This window comes from Pinus tabuliformis, chromosome 9 (genome assembly GCF_031772625.1).
Source record: "Pinus tabuliformis cultivar Carrire ecotype Pingquan chromosome 9, CPIR1, whole genome shotgun sequence".
In the NCBI taxonomy this organism is placed as follows: domain Eukaryota; kingdom Viridiplantae; phylum Streptophyta; class Pinopsida; order Pinales; family Pinaceae; genus Pinus; species Pinus tabuliformis.
Genome location: NC_142307.1, coordinates 83,738,370 through 83,763,486, shown reverse-complemented (window position 1 = coordinate 83,763,486; position 25,117 = coordinate 83,738,370).

Genomic DNA, 25,117 nt, shown 5'->3' with positions numbered 1-25,117 from the left:
TATGGCTCAACCTTTTTAAAACACTTTAATAATACCACCACAAAAAGACTTTCGTTTTTTTAAACAAAAGGTTATGAAACCTTTTCGTGAGAATTGGAGTTAGAGGCTTTTTAATAAAATAATAAAAATCAACTTTTACGATACACAAGTCTTTCGCATACCTTTAAATATTTACTTTTTGCTTCACTTTAACGCATTTGCCGCTGATTGCTTTAAACAACTCTTTCACGTGTTGTCCTTCGATACAACGATTTTCACCTCCTTCTATATCTATATGACGAGGTCGAAGATTAAAAGGTTGTCATGATTTTTTTTGGTAAGTTTACCTCGGTCAACGCACTTGCTCTCTGAGCCTAGGTGCATTGCTCACTCGATATTTAATTTTTTAATAAAATCTGGACTTTTTTCTTCAGAATTAGTTTTCTCTCTGTTGTTTCTTTGCTCAAACTACGGGAAATTTTTGGATAGACTATTTTGACATCTAATAGGTTGTTGGAATTAGATTGGTGGCAATCCCGAGGAGGGACACGTATCAATGACTGTACAACTCTTGCAGATTTTTTTGAATAAACAAAATAGAGTTTTGGTGTGAGGTTTTAATGCGTTTAATTGTTTTGGTCTGCCCTTTGTACTGGCCTTGGTTTTGCAAATGCGGTCATTTCACACTTGTTGAGGGAAATTAGGAGTTCATTCTTGTATTCATTGTGGTCTAGTTCGGCTTTGTGGGTGCGTTGCGCCTTCGCTTGTTTCTTGTGGTGGTTTGTTAGCCCTGTGCCTTCACTTGGTCCTTGTGGTGGTTTGTTAGCGTTGTGCTTTCGTTTGTTCCTTGTGGTGGTTTATTTTGCTGGTTCTCGGAGGTTTCAGGTTGACTTTCAACCTGCAAGTTGGTTCATCTTTGTTACTCAGCTCATGCTTTGTCTTTACTCTGCTCGTGATTTTTTTTTGGGTGTTGGTTTTGGTGTTGATCTGGCTCTGTGTAACCACAGGTTCTTTCCTTGCTATTGTGGTGGGCGGCTCTGTGAACACTACTTCAGGTAATTCCTTGTTCCAGTTTCATTTCTACACCTCGTTTTTATGACTCTAATCCTTTGGCTCCTTGGTGAGCAGGTAAAATTCTCCTATGGCGTTCTTGTTGGGAGAAACCCTCTAGCGAGAGACTCGGTTCTCGTCTTCTGGCGCGGAGTTAGGCCTTTTCCAGGTAAATCCCCGCTCCTTTCTTTGTTTATATGCTCACTGTCCTTTTGTTTTGTTGGCCCTACTGGTTTCTTGACTGCTGCCTTGTTTTTGTGGTGGTGTGCAAGTCGTTCCTGAGGAATGCTGCTCCACGACCTCATCCTTGGGAGTCTTCGCAAGCTTGGGGAAAAACAGGGTAGGATCCCTCCGTGGCTGTATTGTGGTTTTTCTATTCTTTACTTACGCTATCCTTAGTTGGGTATAACCCTTGGGGTTTCGCTTTCTCTGTGTGTTTATATGGTTTTGTGGGTTTTCATAACCTCGTTGTTTGACTAGTTTATTTCGGTGTTCGTGGGTTTCAGAACCCTCTACTATTTTTGGGTTATATAAATGTATAATGAACTGTTAAATTTGGAAATGTAACGAATGCATAGGTGTGCTTGAATATTGAATGTAAATATACCTGGGTTTTTGTTGAGAAAAGTTGTGTTGTCTTTGCTGGCTTTGCCTTTGTCTGGTTCTTGGTCAGTGATACCTTTAGTCACGATATTTTTGTCAATGTCATTAGGCCTCTTAATGAATTATTTCACTATTTTTCTTTAACACAATGTTTGAAACATTAATGCACAGGAAAAGAAGAAATTGTTTTGCTTCCTTAATGACAGGTTCTAGATTCATTTTCTTTCATAGATATTCAAGAAAAATTGTAATTTCAAATTCTATGTCCTCTCTTCTCTCTGGATGGCAGCCTCTTTCATGAGGCTCTGGTTTTTCTTTTTCAATGCCTTACTAGCAGTTTCTTACAGTTGAGGAACTATTCCTCAGTTACCTTTAATTTATCTAACAGTTTCTTTAAACAAACTCTTAACTAATCCTATTTTTACTTGCTTGCTTAATTTTTAAAGAACAATGGCTGTGTCAGCCTTAATTTAAGTAAAACAAAAATAAAACAAAATTCAAAATGTTTTCATTCTTTCCAACAAAAAATAAAAACCATTTCCAACTGTCGCCTTTCAGTCGGATGCTCCTGCATCAGGCTCCCGGGGTAAATTAAACTCATGGCTCCTATCCATGAGCTCTTCAATAGAGTACCCGGTGCTTTGAATCTGGCCAGCATCTAACCAAGAACTATCTTCAATAGGATGGCCCTTCCACTTGACTAGGTACCACAAATATTCTTTTCTTCGAGTCCGTTTGGCCACTTGGGTGTCTAGGATCTGTTCGATCTCTAAAGGCTTTGTTGGGGGCATCTATTTAATCCAAGATTTGTTCTCATTCTTGGTGTCTAGTGTTCATCTTTTCGAACTGTCTTCTTCATTTTCCGCAATGTATGGGTACAGATCTCCCACATTAAAAATGGGTGAGATTCCTATATCTGGGGTTAACTGCAACTCACAAGCGTTTGCAAAAAACTTTCGAAGGATCCTACAAGGCTCAATTTTCGTCCATTTTAACTTGTTGTATTGGCCTTTAGGAAACCTCTCCTTGCGTAGATGTGCTAATACTAGGTCCCCTATGTTGAATTGTACCTCCCGCCTTTTCAAATCTACTTTCTATTTGTATCTTTGGCTGCTGTCTTATAATTTTAATTTCACATGTTCATGAAGATCGTTGATTGCCTTTGCGAAATCTTCGCCATCAGCACTCCTGCGCTCCAACTGACACAAATTCCGCAACTCATGTACTCCACATGGGTGCATTACGTATAGGATCTGGAAATGACTACTTCTTGTGCTTCTGTTGGGAGAATCATTATAAGCAAATTCCGCTTGTGCAAGTACATGATCCCACTGTTGAGAATTTCCTCCAACCAAACTCCTTAATAGATTTCCCAGACTTCAGTTCACCACTTTGGTTTGCCCGTTGGTCTGCGGATGATAAGCTGAGCTGAAGTTTAGTTTGGTGTCTAATTTTTTCCATAAGGTCTGCCAAAAATGACCTGTAAACTTTACGTCTCGGTTCGAAATAATAGACTTCGGCAAGCCATGTAATCTGACTATCTCTACGAAGAACAAATGTGCTACATGTGTGGCATCACTGGTTTTTCTGCATCGAATGAATGTGCCATTTTGGTGAAACGATCCACCACCACCATGATGGAATCGAATCCCAGTTGTGTCTTCGGCAGACCTAAGATAAAGTCTAAACTGACTGAGTCCCATGGTCTGTTCGGAATAGGTAAGGGCGTATACAACCCTATGTTCTGGCTGTGTCCCTTTTTAAGCTGACACATTTTGCATCTAGTCACAAACCTCTATACATCTCTATGCATATTCGGCCAATAGTAAAAGTGGCTCAACTAATCCAAGGTCCTGTCTATGCCAAAATGCCCGGCTAAACCTCCATTATGATTTTCCTGGATTAAGTTCTCTCTCATAGAACATTTCGGATACACAATTGCCCTCCTTTGAACAACAACCCTCCTTGCATGTTATAGTCCAGCCATGAACTGTTATCTCTCAATAATGGATTTTGGCAAGCTTCATAGGCTTCCTTAAAATCTGCATATGTTTCATACAAATCCTTAAGATGTTCGAATCCTAATACTTGTATCGTACTTTCTTGTAGGATCAAATTCCTCCTGCTTAATGCATCTGCCACTTTGTTGGCTTGACCACTGATGTGTTTCAACACAAATGTAAAACTCTGTAGGTACTCCACCCACTTTGCATGTTTATGGTTCAGCTTATGCTGTTGCATAATATACTGTAATGCAGAATTGTCTGAAAATAAGACAAATTCATTGGCCAGTAGATAATGTCTCCAATGCTTTAGCGCTTGAACCACTGCATAAAATTCTTTGTCATAAGACGTGTACTTCTGCCTACTTTCATTTAATTTCTCACTGAAATAGGCTACTGGCTTGTCTTCTTGGCTGAGTACTGCACCAATGGCTATCCCACTGGCATCACAACGAACTTGAAAAAGTTTGTTAAAGTCTGGTAATCTTAAAATTGGTTTTTCAGTGATCTTCCTTTTGAGCAGCTGAAAACTCTTCTCAGCTGATTCTGTCCAATGAAAAGGTTGATTTGCCTTCTTAATGGTGTCCACCATGGGTGCACAAATCCCACTAAATTTTTTAATAAACTTTCGATAAAAACTCGCCAATCCATGAAAACTCCATACCTCAAACAAACTCTTGGGAGACGGCCAGCTAACTATGGCTGCAACCTTTTCCGGATCCATTTTTAGTTCATTCTCGAAAATCACAAATCCCAAATAAATTAATTCTTTCTTGAAAAAATAACATTTCTTCAAATTTATCAGTAATCTATTTTGCTGCAATTTTTCCAATACATACCTCACATGTTGAAAATTCTCTTCCTTCATCTTGTTGAATATAAGTATATCATCCAGATATACAATCACAAATTTACCAATGAATTCTTTTAGCATCTCGTTCATCAAATGCATGAACATACTAGGGCATTGCTCAATCCAAATGGCATAACCAACCATTCATATAAGCCTTCATTAGTCTTGAAAGCTATCTTCCACTCGTCACCTTCTCGAATCCTGATTTGGTGGTAGCCGCTTTTCAAGTCTATCTTTGAAAAGTATGCTGCTCCACTCAAACAATCCATCATATCATCCATCTGAGGTAAATGAAACTTGTATCTGATAGTGATCTTGTTAATTGCCCAGGAATCAGTGCAAATCCGCCACTCACCCCCTTTCTTGGGAGCTAAAATAGTCAGAACCGCACAAGGGCTTAGACTTTCCCGAATCAGTCCTTTATCCAACAACTCCTGCACCTACTCCCTGATTTCTTCATTGTCCTTCGGACTCATCCAGTAAGCAGCTTTTCTTGGAAAACTAACTCCTGGAATGAAATCAATATGGTGACTAATGTTCTGCTTTGGATGTAATTTGTTTGGTAGATCATCTACCACAATATCACTAAATTCTTGCAGCATGTCCTGTATCTCTTTAGGTAAGTCAGTGATTTCAGTATGGATCAATACTAGTTTTGGCCTTCGTAAAACTGCATATTTTACCTTATCATCCTCCATCTATCGCAGAAACTCTTTTCCACCTAACAATAATGCTTTTGCTCCACTGGTTTTTGCAACATCCTCTTATTTCATGGGCACTAGCGTATGCTTTATCCCATCTTTAACAAACTTGTAACAATTTGTTTCCCCATCATGGATGACTTTCCTATCATACTGCCATGGTCTGCCCAGTAGAATATGGCACATGTCCATTGGCATGATATCGCAAGTCACCTTGTCCTTGTACTTGCTAATATGAAACTCTACTTCGCACTGCTCATCGACCAACAGTTGTTGACCTTTTTGCAACCAAGACACCCTATATGGAGTTGGGTGCTTCAACTTCTTCAAACCCAATTTCCCCACCATTTCAGTAGCTACCATATTATCAGTGGTTCCACTGTCTATGATTAATTTGCAGCATTTCCCATGCGACTTTCACACAGTCCGAAACAGTGCTTTCCTCTGTGTTTGATCAGCTACTTCCTTAGCTGGTTTCAATAATACATTGTTCAACACCAAGTCTTCCTCGGTTTCAGGCATATTTTCTACCTCATGTGATGGTGTCTCTGCTTCATTGGGCTGAGCAACATATGCTCCCCTTTGTCCAGTTTGTTCATTTTCAGGACATTCAAAGGACTTGTGTCCCCACTTATGACACTTGTAACACTGATAGGCATTTCCTCTGCCTCTACCATTACCTCTTCCTCACTAGTATGACCTTCCTCCTCTGGTGTTACCTTCCCTTTCAGTCTATCTCGAAGTTTTCGAACTGTTGCCCTCTTCATTGCTATTGGCAGTTCTACCTTTGCCAAAGGACTGTCCCCTACCTCTGCTAGAACCACGTCCTCTTCTGGCATTCTGTTTCCTAGCATTCTTTTCCTCTGTCTTCAAAGAACTTCGATAGGCTTCCTCTATGGTCTTAGGGGAGAATACTAATTTCATCTAGGATCTCCATTCGTAGATCATTTACAAACCTCACTGTTTTTTCAGAGGTATCTTCAACATAGCCAGCTCTCAGGTTTACTTTATAAAATTCTTCAGTATATTCCTTTACGGTCATCATTCTTTGTCTCAGGTTCTGTACTTGTCTATAAAGGGAAATTTGGTAATCTTTAGGTAGAAATTTGCTCTTCATCCTAGCAATCATTCTGTCCCGTTTTTTACTCAATGGTTTGTTCAGTCTTCTCCTTTCTGCCTGCACAATGTCCCATCACAGTGCTGCATGTCCCTTCAACTTGGTGACAACAAACCTGATCTTCTTGTCTTCGCTGATTTCTTCATATTCAAAATATTTATCTAGCTCACTTATCCAATCTAACAATGCCTCTGTGGACAAACTGCCATCATAATTAGAAAGCTCCAGTCTTGGCTTGCTACTAGCTAGCAAAACTATCCTCAATAGTTTAATCTCTAGTCCCTCTTCATCTGACCCATCTGTCGTGGTTGCATTTTCCTCCTCACTGTCATCCCCACCTTCTAGATCTCTATGCCTTCCTGCTTCCACTGCTACCAAATGTGCAGTTAAAGTCCTAATCTCTTCTCGTAGCCCTTCATCTGCTACTCTTCTGATGGCTCTACCTCGACCCCTTCTTCCTACCTCCATCTTTACTGAGAGAAAGGAACTAACTTGCTCTGATACCGAAAATTAGCTGCAATCCTGAGGAGAGACATGTATCAATGACCATTTAACTCTTGCAGATTTTCTTGAATAAACAAAACAGGGTTTTGGTGTGAGGTTTTAATGCGCTTAATTATTTTGGCCTGCCCTTTGTATTTGCCTTAGTTTCGCAAATACGGTCATTTCACACTTGCTGAGGGAAATTAGGAGTTCATTCTTGTATTCATCGTGGTCTGGTTTGGCTCTGTGGGTGCACTGTGCCTTCACTTGTTTCTTGTGGTGGTTTGTTAGCACTATGCCTTCACTTGTTCCTTGTGGTATTTTGTTAGCGCTATGCCTTCACTTGTTAATTGTGGTGGTTTATTTTGCTGTTTCTCGGAGGTTTCAGGTCGACTTTCAACCTACAAGTTGTTTCATCTTTGTTACCCAGCTCATGATTTGTCTCCACTCTACTCGTGGTGATTTTGTTTTTTGGTGTTGGTTCTGGTGTTGATCTGGCTCTGTGTAACCACAGGTTCTTTCCTTGCTACTGCGATGTGTGGCTCAGCGAACACTACTTCAGGTAATTTCTTGTTCCAGTTTCATTTCTACACCTCGTTTTATGACTCTAACCCTCTAGCTCCTTGGTGAGGAGGTAAACTTCTCCTATGGCATTCCGTTGGGAGAAACCCTCTAGTGAGAGACTCGGTTCTCATCCTCTGGCATGGAGTCAGGATTTTTCCAGGTAAATCCCCACTCCTTTCTTCATTTATCTGCTCACTGGCCTTTTGTTTTGTTGGCCCTACTGGTTTCTTGACTGCCGCCTTGCTTTTGTGGTGGTGTGCAGGTCGTTCCTAGGGAACACTGCTCCACAACCTCGTCCTTGGGAGTCTTCGCAAGCTTGGGGAAAAATAGGGTAGGATCCCTCCATGGTTGTATTGTGGTTTTTCTGTTCTTTACTTGCGCTATCCTTAGTTGGGTATAACCCTTGGGGTTTTGCTTTCTCCGTGTGTTTGTATGGTTTTGTGGGTTTTCATACCCTCGTTGTTCAACTAATTGATTTCGGTGTTCGTGGGTTCGGAACCCTCTACTATTTTTGGGTTATATAAATGTATAATGAACTATTAAATTTGGAAAAGTAACGAATGCACAGGTGTGCTTGAATATTGAATGTAAATGTACCTGTGTTTTTGTTGAGAAAAGTTGTGTTGTCTTTGCTGGCTTGCCTTTGTCTGGTTCTTGGTCTGAGATGCCTTCAGTCACGAGATTTTTGTTGATGTCATTTGGCCTCTTAATGAATTATTTCACTATTTTGCTTTAACACAATGTCTGAAACATTAATGCACAAGAAAAGAAGAAATTGTTTTGCTTCCTTAATGATAGGTTCTAGACTCATTTGCTTTCATAGATATTCAAGAAAAATTGTAATTTCAAATTCTATGTCCTCTCTTCTCTCTGGATGGAAACCTCTTTCATGAGGCTCTGGTTTTTATTTTCAATGCCTTACTAGCAGTTTCTTATAGTTGAGGAACTATTCCTCAGTTACCTTTCAGTTATCTAACAATTTCTTTAAACATACTCTTAACTAATCCTGTTTTTACTTGCTTGCTTAATTTTTAAAGGACAATGGTTGTGTCAGCCTTAATTTAAGTAAAACAAAAATAAAACAAAATTTGAAATGTTTTTCTTTCTTTAGAGAAAAAGATAAAAACCATTTTCAGTTGCCGCCTTTTCAGTCAAATGCTCCTGCATCATAGATTCTTCAACATTTCATTACAATTATTCAAGGACCAAATATTAGAAACAACCATATAAAATAATTAAAACAACTTTATAATATATTTTAGCATGATCGAAACAAGATATTACAAAGGTTCATAGTCATTCTAATAAAAAAAAATTTGATAAATAAAGAAGAATACATTAACATAGAAGAAAACTAATAATAAATTTACAAGATAAATTACTAATATACTCATTTTTTGTAGTAAAATGGCCCGAGAACTTCAACCTCCCTATAATACATCAAACTTAAAGGTAACTAACTATCCACACTTGGTTGAATTTAGGCTTCTCTGATCCATATCAAGTTTATAGAGAAGAGTTTTTGGTGAAAATCTTACACAATTTGTCATGTAATTATTTTTAATTAACTAAAATTTATATTAAAGTTTTTATTTATAATGAAATATTTATTTAATCTTTTTTGTCATGATTTAAAATATTTAATAATTGTTCTTAAATTTGAGGTGTTTTTTTAGAAAGGGGTTACAATGGACTATGTGGTGTGGGGTATACACAAGGCTTTTAATAGGGCCATGCTCCACTGGTTATCTAGCTCATGTTTTAACATGAAGTTTCAAAGTATGTGTAGAGAGGGCCTTATTCAATAAAAGTTTGGTTCCACTTATTTCAGTTCCAAAATCATCACCTTTCTGGTCCCTTTATGCTTGATTTGTTTCCCATGTCGGTGTTTTTGAAGTGTCAGCTGATAACGGGGAAGCGTAGCTAGTCTAAGGAGAAAGTATGTATCACGAGAAGATCTCCAATGCATAATGTGATTTTTAAAATTAGCACAACCACATTCATACATGGGGTTGATATACTTGGATTGGTTGGAAATAATAAGAAGGGGTGAATCAATATTTCCCTTAATTTTCACAATTGGTTAGATTATTATTAAATATTCAAAGCATCAAACAAAACATGAAAACTTCACAACATTAGTACATAAAAGATGTCACTCAAAAAGTTTTGTTATGTATGATATACAGACACATTTACAAATTGAACTAGAAGGAAGTACAAGATTCCCCAAGGGTTTTACTAGTTAGGATGGAAGGAAGGAAATTCTCCCTGAATGTGTTTGGGCTCCCATACCAAGGACAATGCCCAACTACAACAATTTATTGCCTTTATTGGTGCACTTCATTGTCCACTCTCACTGCCACAGTGGTTGCTACCACTGTCCACTATCATTGCCACTATTATTGCTACCACTGTTGTCACTCGTTGCTACCATTGTTGCTACTAGTGTCACTCACTATTGCCTTTGTTGTTGTTGCTTTTATCAATCTACCACTATCATTGATAATCCATGCATTAAAGTCATCGTCATTCATTCACCGCTATATTAGGGTTTGTTGCCATACAAGGTGTTTGTTATCTTAATTTACCTTAAATTACCTACATAAATGATCAACCAGGGCTAGTAAGCTGATGAAGTGTATGTACACTGTATGTGCTAGAAGTATTTTATTACTCACACAAATTCTAAATTAAATTGAGTTATCGAGATGCACATGTCTTTTATGAGTAAATTAGTTATTCCTAGAAAATAAGATTAACTCTACAATGATGATCACACTCTCTTTCTTTCAAACAAAACTACTTTTTCTTATAAAATTCCACACTTTGCTTTGAAATGAAAATCTCACACTTCAGCATAAATGTAAATCAATCTCACTTTTGACATAAATGAAAATTAATCCCACACTTTGCATAAATAAAAATTATATACACACTCATTTGCAAAAATGAAAACTACTATTAATCTCATCACACATCTATATAAATAGAAATCACACTTGCATGAAAATAAAATGAAACAAACTCTTGCTTAAACACACTCACACCTGCTTAAATTAAAGATCACACATGCTTGAAATTTAACATTCAATTCTGCAAATAAATCCACTGTCTATAAGAAAGATAAAGTTATGTCTATTTAATTGAAATGTAAAACTATGTCACCACTGTTATGCTTTATCCATGTGAATTCAATAGAAATGATTAGTAGAATGGTCTCGACGTAAATCTGAAAGAATCGAAAACACAATTACTCAATCTAATGAACATAAATTTATAGAAAATATAAAGCTAATTTCTAACTGCTAAAAAAAATATAAATCCTCACTGTCTCGGGGGGCCCTCCACAAGAAGCAACTTATCACTATGCTATCGATCAAGCACTTAACCACGCATGGATGTTTATTCAGAAATCAAAATGATTCTTTAAAAACAGAGTATCAATAATAGAGTTGCAGTCTCCCTATCACATCCTTACTATCACCTGTTTTCGTTTCTGCCGAGAGGCATATTTATAGAGCTCATGGAAATTAATTGTTCAGAGCTATATTCCTAATCCCTATCAACATAAACTAAATCTAACTTGAAAAGATAACATCACATCATTCGCTCATGATTTGCTATTATGAAAGAAAATCATGCATAAATCTTGTTCTTGCTTGCTTGTTGCCACCTACGAAGGTTGACTTCATTGTTGACCACATTAGTAGGACCTATTTCCATCAATATGGTTCATGAGAGTAGGAGGAAATCGTTGAGTGCATCAATTCCCACCCACCCATATATTTCACTTCCCAGCTAGAACCTTGGAACCTATCAAACCACGAACTTGGCTGTAGAATTGTGTATTAGCTACAGAATCATTGTAATTCAGTAGCTGAAGTCAACATTTAACTAAATAGTAAAGAACATTATCATTTTATTAAAATCAAAGAGAATTGTATACCTGCCATATCATAATTCATGTAACTTGATGCCCAATGTGTTATTATGAAGATCAAAAGGAAATATATAGGGTGAAAAGGGATGTCAAAAAGAAGCAATTGTGAGGTTAAACATTCCCCCACATGGAGGTCATCGCATGTCCTCTTGCAAAAATTCAAAATTTATGAACCCTTTTTGTTACTGAACTTCTTCAAATACTTGAGCCAAAACATCTAAATTTGTCTTCCTTGTTTTCTTCTTTGTGACTTCCTTTCTCGGTTTCTTCATCAAAATCTTATACTTTAGAATTATGACTTTTCTCTTAAGATATTTGTTCTTTTCTTTCAGATTCTTATTATTTTCATACCATAGTCTATAAACCAAGATGTAAGAGAATATTTTCATTCTTGGTTCTCTATATTTCATTTTTCACTTTCAATGTTTCATGCTCTTTTTAAGTGCTTGTTTAGTGTCTCTAATTCATAAATCTCTTGTTTGAGAGTATTTATAATTGGAGGTTCTTGTGGACTATCAGAATGATTTTCTTTTTCATGATTTAAAGAGGATGCAATGACCTTTTCTGTATCTCTCTTCTCCAAAGATTATATATAATCATATATTTGTTGTTGGACTGGGTCAATTTTGGGTGTTCTTCTTGTTGGACTAGAAATTGGTGACAAAATGGTTGGTGATGGAGCCCTTAGATCTTCTTATTCCTCTAGATTAACAAATTATGTGGACTATCGAGATGGTTCCTTCATTGTTTTATTGAGTCTTGCACTCCTCCTTACAGTAGATGAGGTCTTGGTAAGAGGAATTAACTTTTGAATTTCCCTTTGTTTTGTCTTTGCTTTCCTTGTTTCCTCTGCTTTTCTTTTGGATGTACTTTCTTCCTTATCACAGGCTTTCTTTCTTCTAACCTTTTTGTTTTTTAGATTCTCTAATACATCTACAAGGGGAGTTTCATCTTCTAAGGGTTGCTCTTGTTGTGGAGGCAAGTCATCATTAGGGTTTATAGATAATATTCTTCTACTTCTCTTTATTTTTCTACTGGGTTCTTCTTGTTCTACCTCTTTAACATGGTTTCTGACTAAGAAACTTTCCCAATCATCTCCTATATTTTTGAGGTGGGCTTCAATAAACATTTTTATCTGACCGTGATGATACATGATATTCTTAATAGATTGTGTTTTTCTCTTAGTGTTAACAATCATTTTCTTCAGACTATTGAGTAAGAAATAAGGAAAATTAATTTCATTCCCATCAAGGAAATGCATCTTCAAACACACATGATAGAAAACATATTGCCAAATCTACCGTCACAAGTAACATATTTTTGAATGACCAACAACAAATTTCTCCATTTGTTTTTAAGAGTTGTACTTGGGATGCCTTTCTTAAAGACTTAAGTGTCCATACCAAGGTTTTTGAGAAATGTTTTCCATTCACTTCCTTCAGTTCCTTTGTTCTTGAACCATCTTTCTCCAACCCTAGGTAGTCGGGTTACTTCTTCTATGAAGGATTATGTCAATACTATCTTCACATCTTCAATTTATGCCTCAACTCCATCGAATTCTCGGGTAAAGGACTTTGTAGCTTCTTTGTCCTAATCGTTAATTTTCTCTATAAACTCCAACCATTATGCCTATTGTAACATCTATCTAACTTGTGGATAACCCTCCATGAATTTCTTTCCATTCGACTCTACCCTCACAATAACCCCCATGTTGGAGAAGTCTCAACCTGCAACTGCTTCTTTTGACAAGGTTATGGAGTGAAAATGGCTTCGGAAATTAGAGTATGGATGAGACCAAAATTGTCAATGGAAGGGAGTGAAAAGGGGGTTTAAGGAAAACACAATATGAATGAGGGCAAAATTATCAATGGAACAGGGTTTATGGAGTGGAGTATCTACGCAATGATTAGCAGTGAATATGATTATGGCGAACTTCGTTGACAAGACAAAGTAATTGTGGTTAAATCCGAAGTTGGAATAGTAATGATTATTTTAAGTGATGGTAGCAACATATATTTTATTTCGTAATGTAATGTTTTTTTACCTTTATCATTTAATCTAATATTTACATACCTTTAAATTCATGATTCTGATGTTGTGATTGATCTTTGTAGCTTGTCCTTCGATGCCTTGAACTGCAAGCTTGATCATCTTCTTCTTACGTCAAGATATTCCATTGTCCTGGTTGACCCCTATCAATATCAGTTGTAGAATTTTTTTAAAGCTGCAGATTCTAAAAAATTCTATAGTTTCTTATTTTAAAAAGAAAAATAAGAAAAAGAGGGTTCGTTTTCATGTTTATACACTTTTATTATTATTATTATTATTTATTTATTTTTTTTAGAAAACAAAAGGCTTTTGCGAGTCAAATTGGAGAGGAAGGAGAATCATTCCTAACCACCTTCAAATCAATATTGTCTTGTAGATGTTTAACATACTCCTCCCTTGTAAATGGTTTGTGATAAATTCTTAATCAATGGCCATTTACAAGGAATGTCACTTTTTCTTCATGAATGGTTCTAATCATGACTGCACCATTATCAAAGATAGTTTCAATCTCATAAGGTCCAAGACAATGAGTTTGAAATTTTCCTTAAAAAATTTTAAATTTTGAGTCAAAAAGTAATGCCCAATCTCCTCACTGAAATTTCCTTTCTTTTATTAACTTGTCATGCCACCTGGATCTTTGTTGTTGAACTATGTTGGTTCTTTGAATATCATCCCGTCTCATCTCATCAAGTTCATTCAGTTTCTCCATCCTTTGTTTTTGTGTTTCAAATAGATCAAGACCTAATTTAACTATTGTCTTGAAGGTCTTTACCTGGAACTCAATATGAAATATGACTTGGTTCCCAGAAAAACGTTCATAGGGAGTATGTCCTGTGGTGTTTCTCCATTTGGTAGGGTATGCCCATAAAGCTTCTGGAAGCTTTTCTACCCAATCTCTTCTATGAAGATGCACAGTCTTGGTAACAATTGCTTCAATTACTTTATTGGTGGATTCCACATGTCCATTTGCTTGTGGATGATATGGAGTGGACTTTTGATGTTTGATTTTTTATTCCTCCATTATCTTCCTTACCAACTTGGATGTAAATTGAGTACATTGATATGTCACAATTTACCTTGGGAAACCAAAACGGGTAAAAATATCCTCGAAAATAAATGAAACTACAACATTTTCAGTAGCAAAAGGAAGTGCTTTTGCTTCTTCCCATTTTATAACATAATCGATGCAAACAAGAATGTACCTTTTTTTGTCTTGATGGTGGATTAATTGGAAAAACAAAATCCAAAACCCATTTATCGAAAGGTTCAATGAGTACTTGAGGTTGTAGAGGCATTTCATCTAAAGGAACAGGTTTTCCCATTCTCTGACAATTGCTACATCTCTTAACATATTCATTGACATCCTTAAAAAGAGAAGGCTAATAATATCCTAAGAGAATAACTTTATAAGCAGTTCTTTTATCAGCGAAATTTCCTCCACATGGCTCATCATGGCAAGCCTTCAATATCTCCGATACTTCATCTTCTCTGACACATCTCCTAATGATTAAATCAGGTCCTGTATTGTACAATTCTTCATTGATCCATGAATATGATGCACTAGTTTGAATAATAGTTCTTTTCTCTCGAGGAGACAAGTATGTTGGTAACCTCCCTATAGCCAAGTAATTAGCAATATATGAAAACCAAGGATATTTAATAGATACTACAAAATATATTCATCGGGATAATTATCTTCAACAGAAACATCGGTATTATCATTTCGAATCCTAGATAGAAAATCAACCACTATATTTTGCTTTCCAGGTCTATCCAAAATAGTAATATTGAATTCTTGTAACAATAATAACCATCTTGTAATTCCGCCATTAGTGGTTTATTCATTAGCAGAATTACTTGTCTGTATGAAGGTTTCATAACCAATGATGTAATGTCTAAATTTATTGATGGCATGGACAACAACGAAAATATCCTTTTATGTTACAGTGTAATTTAACTCTGTAGCAGTCAAATTTTTACTGGTGTAGTAAATGACATAAGGAGTTAAATCCTTTTATCCTAATACATCTCCTAAATCTATATTAGAGGCATCAATTGAAATGTGAAAAGGTATTTTCTAATTGAGTCCTCTTAGAATGGGTGTTTCAGAAAACTTTTCTTTCAATGTTTCAAAATATTTTTGGCAATCATAATTCTAGATGAATTCACAATATTTTGTGAGCAATTTGAAAAGTGGAGATGAAATTTTTGTAAAGTTTTCTATGAATCTTCTATAGTAAACAGTAAAGCCAAGAAAACTTCTAACATCTATTTGACAAGTTGGAATTGATAATTTAGAAATAAATTCTACTTTAGATGTATCCACTCTAATTCCATTCCCTGAAATATGGTGTCCTAAAACAATTCCTTCAATAAACATCATAAAACATTTTTCATGGCTTAATGAGAGATTTGCTTCTTTACATCAAATGAGAACTTTTTCCAAAGTTTTAAGAGCTTCTTCCAAGGAATTTCTATAGATATTAAAATCATTCATATAGACTTCCCCACAATCATGAATTAGATCAAAGAAAATGCCTAAAACTGGCTTTATCTTGATCTTCTGGAGCTACTTGGATCTGGTTATATCCATTAAATCCATCCAATAATGAGAAATATTTCTTTCTTGCCAATGTATCTAAAACTTGATTATAAAAGGAAGTGGAAAATGATCTTTTAACGTGGATTTATTCAATTCCCAATAGTCAATGCATACTCTCCATTTTCCATCTTTTTAATAATAATTATCAATGGTGAAATCCACTGGCTATCTGATGTTGGATAAATGAAACTCACATTTAACAATTTTTTTAGTTCCTCCCTAACAATTTCCCTTAAATTTGGATTCATTCTTCTCTGAGGTTGTCGGATTGGTTTGACCTTTTCTTCAATGTAAATATGATGTATGCAAGTATTGAGATCAATTACTTTCATGTCAGTGTATTCCCATGAATAAGGAGAGGAATGTTCTTGTAACAATTTTATTAATTCTCTCTTTTGAAATTCTTCTAGATTATTATTGATATTCAAAGTTTTTTCTAGAAAGATTTCTATTAAAGAATTGCCAATTTTTTCCATAGAATGTAAATACAATTGACAAGATGATACATTAGATATCATTTTTGGGATTCAACTGCGTTAAGTAAGATGATACATATTCAATATTACATTGTTCTTGAAAACTTTGATTAGATTCACAATATGAGGAAGACTCATTATTTCCCATTAAATTAAAAACCTGATATTCTTCATATATTTGTGAAGTAACAAAGATTGATCGTATATAAATATCATCATCTATCCATTATTCACTTTCTACCTCTATTGTTGTTTTTTCAGGAGGACATAATGTGAATTTCCTTTTTGAACTTCCATAAGAAATAAACATATCACCAAATCTACAACTTATAAAAGCATCAATTGTAGCTAACCATGGTATTCCTAGAATCAAAGGATGTCCCCCTAAATTATTCCTGGATGTTAGAATCATAAATTCAACAGGATACTCCCAAGAATATAAGGATACAAATATATCTTCTAACACACCATCATTTTTGATAACATATCTATCTGTTAATTGTGATAATGTAGGTGTATATTGAAGATTAGGAAGTTTTAATTGATTCATAGTTTGTTTAGTCATGATGTTTATAGGTGCTCCTAAGTCAATCAATGTACTTGGAATTTCGACACCATTGATGTGTGTTTTCACAATGGGACTTCCTGGATCAAGATATTTTTGAATTGTTGTTTTTCCCATCATGATATCTACAATTATCCAACTAACTAAATTTTTTTGACTTATTTTCTCTTTCTTCCTGGTCTTTTAATACTTAACTCCCTCTTTGTCTTCAAAAATATTGATATTTCTTTAATAGCTTGTAACAAATGAATTTTTATGCAAACATTCTTCAGTTCATCTATCATATCATAATCAAGCAACATAATCTATTTTTTTACGCCTTTGTCGATTTTCAATCTTTCAGGAAAAGGTGGTATTTGAACATAAATTGAAGGTTGTTTTATAATGAGAGTTGAGTTTATTGGGATATCATTAGAATGTGCAAGGGTGGTTTGTTTTTGCGATTTTTCCTCTTGATTAAGAGATTTCTCTTCCTCAGAGAGATTTTCTTTTTCAGATTCCTGAATAACAACTGATGGTGACTTCTTTTCCAATACTCTACCAGATCTAAGTTGGACATTGTTTAGATCTAATGGAGTTATCATGTAGGTTTTGAAATTTTTCCCTTCCATATTGTAAACAAGTTGTGGACTTTTATTATTATTTGGATTTGGAAGTGGTTGGGTAGGAAATTGATTTGGTCTTTGACAAAATGGTAGTGAAAGTTGTGGATTTGGATTCTGAGGTTGAGTTGGTTGAATGGGATGAGGAAAATATTGTCGTGGAAAAACAAGGTAAGGTTGTTTATCTTTAGGATATTGAGGGTATTTTCGATAAGGATTTTTCCATCCCTGTTTCCAAGGTTGAGGCCAAGATTTCCAAGGGATGGGTTTAGTCCAGTTGCTTTGTGATGGTTGTGAAAATGTTTGAGTGTTAAAACCTTGAGTCATATTTGGTTGTGAATTTTTCCATGGTCTCTTAGCAATAAAACAGAGGGGTTCTACTTGATTTGGTATTACTTCCTCTTGATAAACAACTTTAAGACCTGGTATTGAATGAAATTCCTTTGTGTCATGATTTTCTGAACATATAACACAGGTTTCTACACTTTTCAAGTCAAGAGGGCATTCTCGCAAAGTATGTTTTTTTCTACATTTGGGAAAAAAGATAGATAATGCAACATTTTCATATATATATATATATATATATATATCTATATATATATATATATATATATATATATATATATATATATATATATATATATATATATATATATAGATATCTATATATATATCTATATATATATATATATATATATATATATATATATATATATATATATAGATATAGATATCTATTTTTTTTTTACTTTAAGGGTATCTATTTGTCCCAATTATTCTTATTCTTATTCTTATTATTCTTATTCTTATTATTATTATTATTATTATTATTTTAATTTGTAAAGAAAATTCCCTAATTCAGGCCTAGTTACTATCCCAACTGCAGATTTATTATTCCTAAACATGACAGGGTCTCTTGGACTTTCCCAAGTTCTTGCCTTACCTCTTGAAATGTGTATGCATAACTCACAAATATCTCCAAATGTTAACTAAGAAATATCTCCCTTACCCATTAAATTGAGAATATCAATCCACTCATCTCTGATGGATTTTAATAAAAAAGAGATTTCAAAGTTTCTTCATCTAGATTATGCATTTTAGCCCTTTTAACATTATAAGGAAATATTTCAATGAAATCTTCAAGATTTTCATCTTCTTTTTGCATAATTTTAAAGCCTTCATATTTAAGATTATGGGGCATATAGTAGTCTTTATATTTCTCTAAGAATATAGTTTTCATTTGTTCCCATGTTCTTATAGAATGTGCTTTTAATCCCATGAACCATTTTAATGTTGCATCCTTAAGAGTTGTTGGAAACAATTTCAACTTTTGAGTGTCAAGAAAGTAGTCATAAGATCTACACAAGACTTCAAATTCAAAGAGAAATGTTTCAGGATCTTCACTCCTTAATCCATGAAAATTTGGAAGGGTGGAGGGTGAGATATTTTTCATTTTGGTTGTGGTATCCTCGTAGAGGATGAGAAATCAAAAGGGTTCTAGATCTCCTCTACCACCTCCTCTTCCTCTTCCTCCACCTCTTACACCTCCCCTATTTCCTCCTCTTCCTCCTCCAATCCTAGGTTGTTCACCATTCACATTATGTACCTTTCCTTCCCCTTCTCCAGCCATTGTAGATTCTTCAGAACTAATATATGGTTCCAAAATTGGATTTTCTAGTTACTCTTCTAGTTTTTCTGGTTCTTCTATCAATAATAGGTTAAAATAAGTTTCTTCCTCCTCTTCTTCACTAGGGATTTATAGTTCTTGTCATAGAAGTTGCTCTCTAGTTGAAGATAGAAAAATTACTCCTTCTGTTGGGGATGTAGGATCTTCTTCTTCTATTACATCTTCAGTTGATGAATTTGGTGAATCTCTAGGTTGGATTCCAGATCTAAGTACCTCAGGAAGTTTGTGTTTTCCTCTAGTATATGGAATATGAGTTTGGGTGGATGGTGTGACACTAAGAGGTCATGGTGGGGTGAGTGATGGTGTTGGGATTAAGATTCTACCTCTACCTATAAATCTACCTCTAGAATCTCTTTCCAGATGCATATCATTTTTTTTTTAATTTAAAAAGGAAAAGAAAAAGACTCCTATATACACTTCCCCAACAACGACGCCAAAATGTTCGGTAACTTTATTGACCAGGGCTAGTAAAATGATGAAGTGTATGTGCACTGTATGTGCTAGAAGTATTTTATTTCTCACACAAAGTCTAAATTAAATTGAGCTATTGAGATCCACATGTCTTTTATGAGTAAATTAGTTATTCCTAAAAAATAAGATTAACTCTGCAATGATGATCACACTCTCTTGCTTTCAAACAAAACTACTTTTGCTTATAAAATTCCACACTTTTCTTTGAAATAAAAATCTCACACTTCAACATAAATGTAAATCAATATCACTTTTGACATAAATGAAAATTAATCCCACACTTTGCATAAATAAAAATTATATACACACTCATTTTCAGAAATAAAAACTACTATTAATCTCATCACACATCTATATAAATAGAAATCACACTTGCATGAAAATAAAAATGAAACAAACTCTTCCTTCGACACACTCACACCTGCTTAAATTAAAGATCACACATATTTGAAATTTAACATTCAATTTTGTGAATAAATCCACTGTCTATAATAAAGATAAAGTTTTGTCTATTTAATTGAAAATGTAAAACTATGTCACTGGTGCTATGATTTATCCATGTACATTCAATATAAATGATTAGTGGAATGGTCTTGACTTAAATCTGAAAGAAATTGAAAGCGTAATTACTCAATCTAATAAACATAAATCTATGGAAAATATAAAGATAATTTCTAACCGCTAAAACAAAATATAAATCTTTATTGTCTCGAGCGGGCCCTCCACAAGAAGCAAGAAATCGTTATGCTATCAATCGAGAACTTAACCACGCATGGATGTTTACTGAGAAATCGACATGATTCTTTAAAAACAGAACATCAATAACAAAGTTTCATTCTCACTGTCGCATCCTTACTATCACCTGTTTTCATTTCTGCCAAGAGGCATATTTATAGAGATCACGGAAATTAATTTTTCAGAACTATACATTTAATCCCTATAAATAGAAACTAAATTTAACTTGAAAATATAATATCACATAATTCTCTCATGATTTGCTATTGTCAAAGAAAATCATGAGACATAAATCTTGTTCTCGCTCGCCTGTTGCTGCCTATGTAGGTTGACTTCGCCTTTGACCACATTACTAGGATAGGTTTCCATCGATTTGGTTCATGAGAGTAGGAGGAAATTTGAGTGCATTAGTTTCCACCTACCCATATATTTATTTTCCCAACTGGCACCTTAGAACTTGTCAAACCACAGACTTGGCTGCAGAATTGGGTATTAGCTGTATAATCATTGTAATTTGGTGGTTGAAGTAGACATTAAACTAAATAATAAAGAATATTATTATGTTATGAAATAAAAGATAATTTTATACCTACGATATCATAATTCTTGTAACATGATGCCCAATGTGTTATTATGAAGATCAAAAGGAAATAGATAGGGTGAAAAAGGATTTCAAAAAGAAGCAATTATGAGGTTCAACACAAGGGTACCATCAATAATCATACATCAAAGTCTGTTATAGTAATTTATAACATTGTCTCACTATTACAATCATACAAGGTTACTGCTATCATATACTAAGAACATTGTTATGTACATTAAGCACCATCAAATACCAAGAGCATTGTCAAGCATATCACTATCACTACTATCATATAATTCATACATCAGGATTACTGTCATATAGAAGGTTTGTGCCATGCAAGGTTCACAGGGTAACTATCATATTTTTCATATTAAAGTTATTTTTGTCCTCAAGAGTATTGTCATCAAATTTTTTTTTTATGTTAGTGCCATAAATGGTCAATGCCATACAAAATTAATGCCATATCAAAAGGATCACAACCATACTTCTCTATCATATTCAGACTGTCACAACACAATATAACAACTAGTAAATACTAATCACCAATAAGTTTGCTATATAGTTAATACTCCTCCACAACATTTGCTACGAAATATTTCTCTGCACCTGCAATTATGTAACCAAACCTATGCATGTTGAGGATTAGATTAACAATCTCACACATAGAAATCCTCAAAAAGCCTTTTCAAGGAAAATCTCACTTTAGTAATAGTGTATACATCACACTTCTTTTCTAATGCTTTAGCTTTCTGATGGATTCCTTCAATGATCTAGGCTCATGAAAGTCAATCCTATCCTTGAATGCTACGGAAACCCACAGATGAATATTTGAATCTTCGCTTTCTCCCTCTTAAGATAAGGAAAATACCTCAATAACTGCAAGAACTTGCTAGTGTACACCTCATCATCCATAGATCCCATCTCCAGCTCATAGAATTATTTTTCCTTGTCATCATAGTACCTCTATGATAGAAAATTCTTTTTGAAAAGTCTCTTGAACTCACTCTAAGTTAGATCCTCTTCCTGAATACCCCTAACATTCTTCACATCTTCCCACCAAATGTTTGCTTTTCCTTTAATACTGAATATAACTATTCTAGCCTTCATGTTTGATAATTAATCATGCAATATGAATACATTATTTATCCCAAGAGACCATGCTTCTGCATCATGTGACTTCTTCATTTCCCCATCAAACATAGGTGGATTTTCTTTCTTGAACTCATCCAGAAAATATCCCTTGCCACTCCTATAAGGATGATAGTGATGATGACCTTGACACCTGTCTCGACTAGAACTAGAGTAAATCCCATGTCCACTACTTCATCTATCAAGCGCATCTAAGAATCTTCCATCTTTGACATGTCATCTCTATATGACTTGTGCCCACCATGTGACCTGCTACCATATGCTCCATTAGTCCTATCCTCTTGTCCATGACTGATTCTAAATGGTCCTTGTATCTGCAAGTCTGACAAGCACTAAAGAAGCACTTCATTGACCTTTGTTTATTTCTCCTATTCCCTAGCAAGTATCTCTTGTGATTGAATGATTCAGTCATTATCTTATTTGAAACTCGTTATTTCTTCCTTCAAACTTCTCAGAGTGTGTGTTATGTCAAGAGAATATCCCTCACCAAGTTGCTCATTTGATCTATAGGGAGAATCTCGTGAGTTGTAGTCTACCATCTTGCTAGTAATTTTTTATCTTGTCTTCCTACAAGGTATATCATGTTAGCTAAACCAAATTATAAAGAAACCATCGTACCTCAGTGTAGTTTAGGGGAGGACATCTCATCTGCAAGACCAATCAAATTAATGCAATACATGTATAATCATAATCATCATAGTATATAGACATCATCTCAATCATCAGCCAATTACCATGCATGATGCCACACTACACACTAGACAAAATACATTCATAACAACATATGTACAACACACATGCATACACAATACATACAAACACTGACATGAATTCATGAAGAACGCATTCTGACAACAACACCATTGACTTCTGCATGACATCAATAAAGAAACCATGACCACCACCATGCATAAACAATGAGCACATAGACCACAAGAATAAGGACACATATGAAACCAACATGTACACATGACAACACATTCATCCCAAGAGAATGAAAACCAAACATCACCCAAGGAGAACATAACCATGCTATGATACCACTCTGTAACACCCTCCTCCCACATTTACCCAAACTATTTTGTCCATTGGGGTAAACATGTGACAAAGTGTTAATATGATATGATTAAACTCCCCATGTACAGTTAAGGAAGTGTAATCGATAATACAAGGCCAATCCGACATTCCTCAAAAGCTACAAAACCCTTCAGGAGCCAACCAACCCCTTTAGGTGTCCAACCCTTGATAGAACTTGTGTTTTCACTAACCTAGAGCCTCAGTGACTCCTATGACAATGCATACATGCGACTGGGACCTTCCAGCTACTCCCATAGCAAGGCATCCATGTGCCTGTGGCCCTTTTCACGCAGTTCTGTGCTAGTGACCCAAGATTCTGAGCCAATTTTTAGGGCTAAGACTCAAGTCTCTACCCAAAACTTCATGAAACTTCCAGAAATGATAAATGACAATGAAATAATATTGCTAATGCAAACAATTGAACATGACTAGACCAAACCCCTACTAGCCATGGCAATCATTCCATCAAACACATCATGAACATGTAACCTACAGGTCATAAAAGCATAGTTGAACATAGGGATCTCTTATCTAAGAATCATCAAAAAGGACTGATACTGCCTCATAGTAGCTACATTTTTATCTATTAGGTCATTCATTCATTAACATTTCATATGCTAACCAAAACATGATGAGAGACATACATCATAATTGTCATAAAACATGCTTATAATCGGAAAATTGTTGATTTATGGTAGCATCAGATGTCCTCTGAGCCTCAAAATTTGTAGGGAGGATAGGAAAATTGTATTTTAGAATACCTAGAAATCATTTTGGGAAATTCCACTTGGAGATAGTTGTATTAAAATAATTAAGTATTTTTAATGGATTCCTAAGTATAAACATAGGAAATTACAATAATTATAAGGTATTAATAAAATTGCGTGTGAATTTCCTAGAAGAAGATGGAGATAGAGCGAATATGATTTGAGCCATTGATTAGAATTTAATATGGGTCGTTGATTACTCAACAAGATGATTATAAGAAGGACTTCGATGGGCATTTGGAAGACACATCGAGTGAGAGATCAGAGATTGATTTTCTCAAGAGAGCAGTGCAACAGTTGCCAGAGAGGTCATCGAGGAGATTTATTGCAGTGAGGAGCAGAGATAGTTGGAGAGTTGGAGAGTTTCCTAATCCAAGTATACATTGCAGAGGAGGTAGAGAGAGATCCAAAAGAGGCAGTGTAGAGCCACGCTTTGTAGTGTTGAGCCATGCTGAGGCAACGCAAAGCCTAAGAGGAGATTCAAAATTTGATGGAGAAGTCAACTTCTAGAGCCAGGAGTCGGGGTGTGAGACCAAAATGGAAGAGAGTCGAAGTTCCAGAGGAAAATCGACCAAAAAGAAGGGTGACGCAGAGCCTAGTAGCTGTGACACTGAACTACGTAGGCTGGCACAAAGGCAGTGTGGGGCTTGCCCTTTACTGTTTGGATCAGTGTTAGATCTCTAGTGATAGTGTGAGGTATTTATCACTAATTTCTTTATCAACAAGATTCTCTACATCAGATTGCCAGTAAGGTATCCAAAGATTGCATTCATAAACTACTGGATAATAATACAAACCCTCAGTTGTTGCACCGGTTTTCCCGCATTGGGTTTTTCAAGGGAAATTTGTCCAAAAACAATGGTGTCACTTGTGTGTGTGTTATTTCGTCTTGCTCAGTTCTTGTTTCCACATATTATTTATGTTTTGAATGTTGTAATTTTATTTATTTTGATGTTTACTATGTAATACTATAAATAATTTGTAAGAGAATTAACAAGTACGAGAAATAGCATCAGATTGTTATAGTAGGGATTTGGGTCACGAGATTTTCACAT